An 11,531-nucleotide genomic window follows, 5' to 3' on the forward strand; every position below is an offset into this window, starting at 1 on the left:
CCGGTACCAGAGAAAAAAAAAAAAAAAAAAAGAATTGAAAAACTGCCGCAGCCCCAAATTTAAAGACCCAGTCCAAAAATGGGCATCTGAGATGAATACACACTTCTCAGATGAAGAAATACAAGTCACAAATAAATATATGAAAAAATGTTCAGCATCACTGCTTATGAGAGAGAGGCAAATGAAAACAATGTGAGATTCCACCTCAGGAAAGAATGGCTATCTGTGGGGAGTGGCTGAAGCTGGAGATCAGTCACATGTGCAGAGCTGGAACAAGGCCAGTCTGAGAACAAAGCATCTGAGGTGAACCATGTGAACAGCTGCTCCTGTCCAGAGAACACCAAGCCCTTAGGCTACCATGCAGACAGGCTGCTAGGCAGAGAGGTATCATGTGACATCAACCTGACAAATGTATAAATAAAAGGGCTGAGGTAGTTGAGCAGTCCCTTTCTTCCCATCAGAGAGAAGGCTCCACCTGACCTCAGCTTTCTATATTCTGACTCTTATCTTTATTTCTCCATCCTCCTACCATTCTCCCCCAGGGAACTTTGAGAGTGGTACTGGACATGGCAGCTATCATCAAGAAATCAACCAATAACAAATGCTAGGGCTGGGAATATAGCTCAGTGGAATTGCACCTGTCTGGCATGCACGAGGTCCTGAGTTCGATTCCCAGTACCAAAAAAACCCCAAAACCTCAGTACAAATGCTAGAGGAGCTATGGGGGGAAAGGAACACTTCCCTACTATTAGTGGGAGTGTAGACTGGTACAACCACTATGGAAATCAGTGTGGAGTTTCCTTTAAAAACTAGGATTAGAGGTCCCACTTGACTCAGCTATTCCCCTTCTGGGTATCTTCCCAGAAGAATTAAAAGCATCATACCACAGTGCTATATGTACACCCATGCATTTAGCAGCACAGTCTGTAATAGTTAAATCTGAACATCCCAAATGTCCATTAACCATTGAATGAATAAAGAAGTTGTGGAGTTTTTCAGATAATGGAGCAATACTCTGCCATAAAGAAGGATAGACTTGAGACATTTCTAAGTAAATCAATGTAATTTGAGACCATACTTTTAAGTGAAATCAATTGGATTCACATGTGTAAATATCACATTGTTTCCTTGGGGTGAGAAACTGAAAGTGCAAATAAAGACCAAAATGTATAACAGATATTGTGAAATGGGAAGAAACTGTTCAAAAGAAAAGAGGAACTAGGATGGGGGAAGGGGGAAAGAAAGGAAGGGAAAAGGAAAAAAGATTTTAAAAAAGGATAAAATGGAAACAAAGCTTTGAAGTAGGGAGGGGAAGAGGAGTTGAAGGGAGGAAAGGGGATTGGAAAAAAGAGGAATCAAAATATATCATGTACAGGTACAAATTCCTTATGATGAATGTGGTCATTATGTATATCTAAAATGTACCAATAAACTTAGAAGTCTTTTTTTTTTTTGGTACCAGGAATCAAACTCAGGACCTCACACTTGCCAGGCAGGTACTTGTACCACTGAGCTATATCCCCAGCTTTAAAATGTACCAACAACCTTAATTAAAAAGAAGAAAACCCTTCTTCCTCTCCATATCAGAAAAGTAAAGAATTGCTTTGGGTGTCTTGAACCAAAGGCTAGGACCAGAACTCTGCTCAGTAGCTTACTTTTCAATAAGTTAGATGGGCTTGGCATGGTGGCGCATGCCTGTAATCCCAGCACTCAGAAGGCTGAGGCAGGAGGATTGCTGCATGTTTGAGGCCAGGCTGGACTACAAGGTGAGTTCAGGGCCAGCCTGAACCACATAGTAAAACACTGTCTCAAAAAAAAAAAAAAAAAGTTAGATGGGATAGCTGCTGGCTGGCCAGGCTGCCTGAGAGCAATAACACCGACAGTCATGCTAACAGAGGGAGCTACAAAACTAACGTTAGGACAGAAACTAGAAGTCCTCGATCTCCATTTGGTCAGAGTGATACTTGAGACTAAAGGTTATTTGTGGTTAACAGGCAAATAGCTTGGCAAGTATCAGGCCACACTCTTAAATATCCCTGAGGTTATTGTAAAAACTTGCACTACTCTTTTTTTTTGTCCTTTTTTTGTGTGTCACGGTCTCACTATGCAGTTCAGGCTGGCCTTGAACTCATTTATGTAGCTCAGGCTGGCCTCGAACTCACAAGGATCCTCCTGCCTCAGCCTCCCAAGTGCTGGGATTACAGGCGTGCACCACTATGCCCAGCACTTGCACTATTCTTAATCCTGCCTCTCTGATGCCTACAGGCCCTTGTCTCAAAAACCAACCAACCAAACAAACCATATTTTGTCGTCTACAAGAAGTGTGGAAATTTTTTTTTTTTTTTTGTCTTTTTGAGACAGGGTCTCACTATGCAGTTCAGGCTGGCCTTGAGCTCACTTTGTGGCCCAGGCTGGTCTCGAACTGACAATGATCCACCTGCCTCAGCCTCCTGAGTGCTGGGATTACAGGCATGCGCCACCACGCCTGGCTGGAAGTGTGGAAATTTGACCTGTTCTACATGCACAACATAATAGTAAATTTACCTTCTTTGTCCCCTGGAACAGAGTTCAATAGTCACTCATTCTTTTCTCATTGTTTTCTGATAGGTTTTTCTCCTTCAATGTAGCCCATGAGCGACAAGACCCCAAGGTAGTTGGAGAGGACGTACTGCCCAGTATGTAGGGCCCACAGCCCCTTCCAGCCAGAAGATCAGGAAGACAGAGACCTCCACTACCTCAGCACCCCAGAAAGAATTATGGGGATACGCGTCTCTCAGGGGAAAATGTGACAGGAGATTAGGGCTCGGCAAAACTGTCTGGGAAAGTAGGTGTGACAGTTAATTACAGAATCCCAGGACACATGTGTGCGGGCATTGGCCAGAGGTGTGTACGAGGTAAGGGACTTTTGGAGTCACATGCCCCAAACCTCCCAAATGCATGGTTAAAGATGAAAAGATAGCCTACTGGGCCACACGTCCAAGTAGGATCAAACTCACTGCCTTAAGGAGTGTATGCCCTGGCCCTCTCCTCCCCATACTCCGATTTATCATTCAGATTGGCCCCAAGGTCAGTCACGGCCCTAGGGTCAGGGGAGATCACCCTGATCTTCCCCTGTCTGCTCCATGAATTCCTGCACAGATGCTGTCCTTCCTCTGTCCTTCATCCTCGCTTCCTGACTCTATCAATAAATAGCCACAGAGGCTCCCGTTCGAGGCTGTCCTTATCAGACACTGTCACACTGAGAGGTCTTGGGTAAGAGCAGCCCCTCTGGGCCCCCTCGGAGTACGGCTCAGACACTGACACTGAGTAACCTTTCATCCTCTGCACCAGGCCACAGTCGTGAACTGTGACACACACGGAGAAAATGGGTCCCAAGGCCCTGCGTGTGGACTTCTCGCAAGAACTCGAGCAGGTTTTCGATAGGCTGGCCTAGACCTGACAGTAGCCTGAGGAGTGGGTGTACAGAAAGCAGCTGCCATTGAATTTGGCCACAGTGTTCACTCTTGCACGGTGGCCACCCTCATGCTGCAGGGTGCACTTCTTTTTCTCCTTTTACTCGGCCCAGACTTACTCTGCAGAACTTGTTTCCTTTCCTACCTTTAATGAAACTTTGCTACTGTCTATACTTGTCTTGACCAATTCTTTGCTCAGGATGGGAAAAACCTAGAAATCACATCTAGAAAGAGACTCTAGCACCTCAATACCCAGTAACACTGGCATTACAGGTGTGTGCCATGACACTACATTTTATTTTCCTTTTGAGGGTATCAATAATGTGGGGCACCAGGCATGGTGACACACACCTATAATCCTAGCACTTGGGAGGCTGAGACAGGAGGACTACTCTTAGTTTGAGGCCATCCCTGGCTACCAGACTGATTTCAAGGCCAGCCTCAACTACACAGGGAGACCTTGTCTCTAAAACAAAACAAAACAAAACCCCACAGGGGTTAGATTTACCTCAGTGCTAAGCTATGTGCTTAGTACACACAAGTCCCAAGGTTAGTTACCATTTTCTGACCCCAAACTGGGCCCTTTTTCCCTCTAAGAATTGTTGAGCCCATGACGAGACAGCGCTGACTGAGCGGTGAGGGAGACGCTTCTCACCCAGGACTGAGGAGGGAGATAAACGGGCAAACCACCTTTTCAGCCCCTGGGGGCTGACAGAGGGAGGGTACAAGAAAGGAGGGGGAGGGAAAGCCGCGTAACGGGCAGGAATAGCGGTGTCTTTTCTTGGAAAGGGCAGAGAGTTTACAGGCATTTGGGTGCCTCCTCTTTTCTGTTTCTTTTAGGGCTCTTTCTGCTCATTGTCATGGAAACTCACTGTCAGGGCTGGGAGAGGGCAGTCATTTGGCATGCAGATAGGTTACAATAAAAAACTTGTCTGGCAGTCACTTTTTTAAAATTGGTACATTTTCTCTTTAAAAATTTATTGGTACATTTTAGATACACATAATGATCACCTTCATCACTGGGAATTTGTACCTGTACGTGACATATCCTGCTGCTTCCTTTTTCCCATTTCCCTCCACTCCCTTGAACCCCTTCCCCTCCTTATTTACAAAAGCTTTGTTTCCATTTTTTCTATTCTCTTTTTTATCTTGTCCCTTCCTTCCCTCCCACCTCCCTTGTTCCCCTTCTCATGTGAACATTTTCTTCCCCTTTCCCAATGTCTATTATACATTTTGGTCCTTATTTACACCTTTAGTTTCTCACACCAGAGAAACATTGCACTATTTAAACATGTGTGTCTGATTTATTTCACTTAAAAGTATAGTCTTGCCAGGTATGGTGGCACATACCTACAATCCTAGCACTGGGGAGGCTGAGGGAGGAGGATTGCCATGAGTTTGAGGCCAGTCTCAGCTACAGTGAGTTCAAGGATAGCCTGAACAACTGAGCAAGACCTTGTTTAAAAAAAAAAGTATATAGTCTCAAGGTGCATCTATTCAGATAGAAATGTCTCAAGATTACCCTTCTTTACGACAGAGTAGTACTCCATTGTATAAAAACCCCACATCTTCTTTATCCTTTCCTCAGTTGATGGGCATTTCAACTGTTTTCAAGATTTAGCTATTACAGACTGGGCCACTCCAAACAAGGGTGTGTATATATCACTGTGGTCCGATGCTTTTAATTCTTTTGGGAAGATACCCAGGGGGAGAAAGGGTGGGTCAAACAGAACCTCTAGTCCTAGTTTTTTGAGGAATTCCCACACTGATTTCCACAGTGGTTGCATCAGTATATACTCCCACCAACAGTGGAGAAGGGTTCCTTTTCCCCGCAGTCCTATCAGCATTTGTTATTGGCTGATTTCTTGATGATAGCCATTGTTTTTGGGGTGAGATGGATCCTCAGTGTTGTTTAAATTTGCATCTCTCAAACGACCACGGATGATGAACATTTTTTCATATATGTATTTGCCATTTCTACTTCTTCATCTTGAGAAGTATGTATTCATTTCAGATGTCCATTTTTGGATTGGGTCTTTAAATTTGATGGATCCAATTTTTTGGGTTCTTTATATGTTCTAGATATTAGTCCTTTGAGGGACAACTGGCTGTCTCTTCACTCTGTTAGGTTTATTTTTTATTTCTTATTTTTTGTGGTTTTTTTGACATAGGGCCTCACTATTCAGTTCCCTGTGTAGCCCAGGCTAGCCTTGAACTCATTGAAATACTCCTGTGTCAGCCTTCTGGGTGCTGGAATTACAGGCATATGCCACTATGCTCAGCTTGTTGGTGGGGTCTTTTGCTGTGCATATCTTTCATAATTAATGATGAAATAAAATATTTTTATGATAAAGAAAAGCACAAAGAAATTCATGACCACCAAACCAGCACTCCAAAGAAATCTCAAGGACACCTTGGGAAAAGACAATGAAGCTACAACTGCAAAAGATCTGAAAGAATGAATATATGATGTGGGGTGGGCAGTTAAGCAGAAGGGAGAGATAGTGAATCAGCAACAGGAAAACAAGGCAATGACAGGAATAAGTTAATACCTAACAGCAACACAATTCGATGTGAATGGTCTTCATTCCTCAATCACAAGACACAGACTGATAAAATGGATCAATAAACAAAATCCAGTGGTATGCTGTATTCAAGAAATACATTTTAACCCAAAACCAAACTCAAATTAAAAACCAAATGATGGAAAACAAGATTCCATACAATGGGAACCCGGGGGGAAAAAAGCAAGTATAGCTCTCCTATCTTTAGACAAAGCAATCAAAAGAGGCACAAAAGGTCACTACATATTGATCAAGCAAACAATCCAACAGGAAGAGATAACAATTATCAACACATGTGCACCTACAGTGGCACACCCAACTATATCAAACGTACTACTGGACATAAAGAGCAGATAAACATAATTATGGTGGGAGACCTCAATACCCCATTATCACAAATAGACAGATCTAGACAAAAAATCAACAAAGAAATAGTAGAGCTGGACCAAACCTTTAAACAAATGGACTTAATATATACCTACAGAATGTTCCACCCAATAAAAGCAGAGTACACATTCTTCTCAACAGCACATGGAACTTTCTCCAAAATAGACTACACCCTAGCCAATAAACAACCAATAGTAAATATAAAAGAATTGAAATTATATCATGCATACTATGAAATCTTAATCCAATGAAATAGAAATCAATAACAAAAGAAAACTCAGAAATTGTGCAATACATGCAAACTAAACAATATACTCTTTTTTTCTTGTTTTAGGGTCTCACTACGTAACGCAGACCTCACTATGTTGCCCAGACTGGCCTCAAACTCATGGTGATCCTCCTGCCTCAGCCTTCCAAGTGCTGGGATTATAGGCATGCACCATCACACCTGGCTAACCATACGTTCCTTTTTTATATACTAGGAATCGAACTCACCACCTCACACTGGCCAGGCAGGTGCTGTGCTGGTAAGCTATATCCCCGGCCCCCATACACTCTCAAATAAACAATGGTTTACAGAAGAAATCAAGAAAGAAATAAGACAGATCACAGAACTAAACAATACAATATATCAGTACAACACACTAGAATTTAAGAAACACAATGAAAGCAGTCCTAAAGAGGGAAATTGATAGCTGCAAATGCACACAAAACAAAAACAGCCCAAATAAATATTCTAACAGTGCATCTCAAGGTTCCTTGGGCCGGGTATGTAGCTCAGCAGCATAAGCACTTGCCTGGCAAACCTGAGGTTATGAGTTTGATTCCTGGTACAAAAAAAAAGGTTCCAGAAAAATGAGAACAAATCCAAAGCTAGCACAAGGAAGGAAATTATAACACTCAGAGCAGAAATTTTTTAAGTTGAGACCAAAAAATAAATTACAATAAATTACAATGAATTACAATCATCTTTGAAACAGTAAACAAAATAGACAAACCCTTAGTTAATCTAACCCCAAACAAAAGAAAAAAGACCCAAATCAAGGCAATTTGAAGTGAAAAAGATGCCAGTCATGGTGGTGCATGCATGCCTGTAATCCCAGCATTTGGGAAGCTGAGGCAGGAGGATTTCCACCAGTTCAAGGCCAACCTGGGGCTAATAGAATTGTCAAAGCCAGCCTGAATTGCAGTGAGAACCTTTCAAAAAGGAAGGAAGGAAGAAAGGGAAATCACAATGGACAGTGAAAAAATAAAAAGAATATTAACAATTACAGTACTTTGCCAACCTGTACACCAACAAATTAGAGAATTCAGGAGAAATGGATAGATTCCTAGGTACATATGAAGTACCAAAGCTGAACCAAAATGATTTTAAAACCCTGAATAATCCACTAACAGGAAAGGAAATTCAAGCGGTAACAAAAAAACCTATCTATTAACATAAGCACGGGTCTTGATGGAGTCACTGATGAATTTTATAAAACCTTCAGGAAAGATCTAACACCAATACTCCTCAAGCTCTTTAGTAAAACTGAAGGGGAATTAGAGCTCCCAAAGTCATTCAAGATCCGGGGATATAGCTCAGCAGCACAAAGGCTTGCCTGGCAAGCACAAGGTCCCAAGTTCCATTCTTAGTACCAAAAAAAACCAAAACCAAAGTCATTCAAGAAAGCTACCATTATCCTGATTAGTGAGTTTAAGGCCAGTCTGAACTACAAAGTGAGGCCCTGTCTCAAAACAAAACAACACAAAACAAAACAGAAGAAATATGTTAGTAATACTGTTTCAGGAGTTTGAGGTAAAAAAAACTAGAAAGGGGGCTGAGGCAAGGGAGAGAACCTGGACACCTGTTAGATCAGAGCCAATGAAAGAACAAGTGCACAAAAGTAGCAACCTAGGGCTGGGGATATATAGCTCAGTGGCATAAGCACTTGCCTGGCAAAGCTGAGGTCATGAGTTCAATTCCTGGTACCAAAAAAAAAAAAAAAAAAAGCAACCTAAAAAACAAAGAAACCATAAAAGAACATAACATAATCCACACTACTAAATAAATCAAGAAACAAACAAAAACCTACACCTGCAAGATGCCCGATGGGAACACAGATGAAATATTCCACTGAGACCCTGTGTGTGCGACTCCCCAGTAGCTTTTCTGCCAGCATCTGAGAGCTCGCACCCCAGTAACTCCTCCGCTCCCTCCACCGCATACTGAGGCTAACTCAGACCCAGGACCACTGTCCCCCAGCTGGAAGGCGTTTTGCGGAGCCTGATCCAGGCCAAGTTCTTGGGTTAGGAACTCTTGCTGTCCCTCTCCCTGCGTGTGGTGGTGGGATCAGCAGACAGAGTCACGGGCATGGCATTGTCCACCGAGTCAGGCGTGTTCCTATGCAGTCACATCAGCTGCAGTAGTAGCAGACGAATCCATTGCAGTGATACCGTTCAGGGCTAGTTGAGAACTAACGAACCATGAGATCCTGCCTTGGGTCTCTTTTAGCCTAGAGAAAAAGTCCACAGTGCCAGCGGACTCACACAACAGGCCAAGTACTGGCCCACAGTTAAAATACACTAAATGCAATTGGTGCATCTCCTTTATAGGTGAAACCCAGGATCCAATGGTGACTTTATAGAACCAGTTGTCTAAAGTCCAGGGGTTTGGGGATCGGGTAATGTGGGGAGGAGGAGAGTTTTTTGTGATTTTCTTTTGTTTGTTTGTTTGTTTTTGAGATAGGATTTCACTATACAGTTCAGGCTGGCCTTGAGCTCACTTTGTAACTCAGGCTGGTCTTGAACTCACAGCAATCCTCCTGCCTCAGCCTCCTGAGTGCTGGGATTACCAGCATCACCACGCCCGGCCGGCATCCTGGGGTCCACATGAGCTTCAAGAAGACTGAGGTGTGCCGAACCTGCAGTACATTGAAGAATGTCTGTCAGATGTGCCTCTTACACCTAGAGTATGGCCTGCCCATCCAGGTTCGAGATGCAGGACTGTCTTTTACAGACGACATGCCAAAATCAGACGTCAATGAAGAGTACTACACACAGAATATGGAGAGAGGAATTCCTAACTCTGATGGAACACGGAGAGTTGGCATGCTGGGGAAAGCCACGTCCACCGGTGACATGCTGCTTCAACTGGCCCGGACCACACCCTCCTACAAAAGGAATCGGCCCCACATTTGCTCTTTCTGGGTGAAAGGAGAGTGTAAGAGAGGAGAGGAGTGTCTGTACAGGCATGAGAAGCCTGCAGACCCAGATGACCCCCTTGCTGATCAAAACATTAAAGACCGATATTATGGAATCAGAGACCCTGCAGCAGATAAGCTTCTAAAGCGGGCTTCCACAGTGCCTCGTCTAGACCGGCCCGAGGATGAGACTATCACCACGCTGTATGTCGGTGGTCCGGGGGTACCGTTCCTGAGACAGACCTCAGAGGTCATTTCTACCAATTTGCAGAGATCCGGACGATCGCTGTTGTGCAGAGGCAGCAGTGCATTTTCCAGTTTGCTACGGGCAGGCTGCGGAAGTGGCTGCGGAGAAGTCCTTTGATAAGTTGATTGTCAATGGCGGCAGACTCAAGGTGAAATGGGGAAGATCCCAGGCAGCTAGGGGGAAAGAAAAAGAGGAGGATGGAACCCCAGACTCTGGGGTCAAGCTAGAGGCTGTTCCAGCACTGCCGGGAGCTCTTCTTCCTCCTCCTGCAGCAGCAGCAGAAGACTCTGCCGACTCCTTCCACCTGCCGCCAAGTGGTCCTCCAGGAGTGGTGAACATCGCTCTGCCGCCGCCCCCTGGGACCGCCCCGCCCCCACCCCCACCCCCAGGTTTTGGGCCATAAATGTTCCATCCAATGGGACCACTTCACTATTCTTCCCAGGATCCTCAGCGGATGGAGCTCATGCTGGGAAAACACAGCAGCCCCTAGCACATTATCACCACTCTGGAGCTCCGTGGAAGGAAGAGCGCTTTAAAATCCCAGTATATGAATATTGGAATAAATGCAATTTTCCTTCCTTTGCAATTTCCACGGTAGCTGAGTGTGTTCAGATGGGAGCAGTCGGAGAACGACAGCCATGCTTCCTTACGTGCGTTGAGAGGCTCACTGGACCTCACACAAGCTCCATGAATCCAGCTGCTTACTTCCATAACATTACGAAGAAAACCTAATGTCTATTTCCCTTAAACCTGTTTAGGGCCAAGTGGATGAGTTAGTTAGCCTATCCAACAGTTACCATCCCAATTATATGCTCATTTTGTATTTTTTTGGTGAGGGGCAAAAATAGACCTGTGGTTAAAAAAAACTTTTGACCATTTTCATGACTATTCGACATTTTCTTTTTTATCATCTAAAAAAAAATTAGTACTAATCATTGTAGTGGCGTAAGTGTGATTTAAGGATTTAACTCTTTTTGAAGTCACACGCCAGAGAGACAAACAAAACCAACACCCAGCATAGCCCAAATATTTTCTATCCTCTCTTTTTCCTCAAGTATTACAGGAATCTGATAGTTTTGCTTCTTTCCACTACCACAAAAAAAAAAAAAAGAGACAAAAGTAAAAATTACGGCTGGGGGGGTGGTACGTGCCTGTAATCCCAGCACTGGGGAGGCTGAGGCAGGAGGATCATTGCCAGTTCAAGACCAGCCTGGGCTACAAAGTGAGCTCAAGGCCAGCCTGAACTGTACAGCAAGTACAGTTCTGTCTCAAAAAAGACAAAAAAAAGAAAGAAAGAAAGAAAGAAAGAAAGTAAAAATTACTTTTCATTCTTATCAGATGGAAACGCAGACTTTATGGAGCTGTGTATCATTGAAGAAACCTAGTGTCCGGGATGAAATTACTTTGAAAAACTTCCTGTAAAAACACTTTAAACAAATGGAAAAGCAAGACTTTGGTATACATTTGAAAGGAAGACTTGTGACCTACACCTGCAACTTTGACCTTCAGCATTCACCTTTATGTGTCTTCAGTGTCTTCATTGTCATCCCGGGCTGCAGGGTAGGAAGCTATTTGGTCTTAGAATGTTTGGATATAACTGAACTGTGGACGTGAGGGAAATTTGATGTGTTGTGCTGTTTTTCTAAATTTCTTTTTTTAAAATTTCTTTTAGTACAGGGAATCGAACGCAGGACCTTGC

General features: G+C 43.6%; 1 pseudogene; it reads left to right on the plus strand.

Annotated features, from left to right (window-relative positions):
• The window catches only part of LOC102003391, a 14,282-nt pseudogene extending 3,960 nt beyond the window's left edge, over window positions 1-10,322 (plus strand).
• The last annotated feature ends 1,209 nt before the right edge of the window (window positions 10,323-11,531 follow it).

Source organism: Chinchilla lanigera, unplaced genomic scaffold (assembly GCF_000276665.1).
Source record: "Chinchilla lanigera isolate Chin_1 unplaced genomic scaffold, ChiLan1.0 scaffold00042, whole genome shotgun sequence".
Lineage (NCBI taxonomy): Eukaryota > Metazoa > Chordata > Mammalia > Rodentia > Chinchillidae > Chinchilla > Chinchilla lanigera.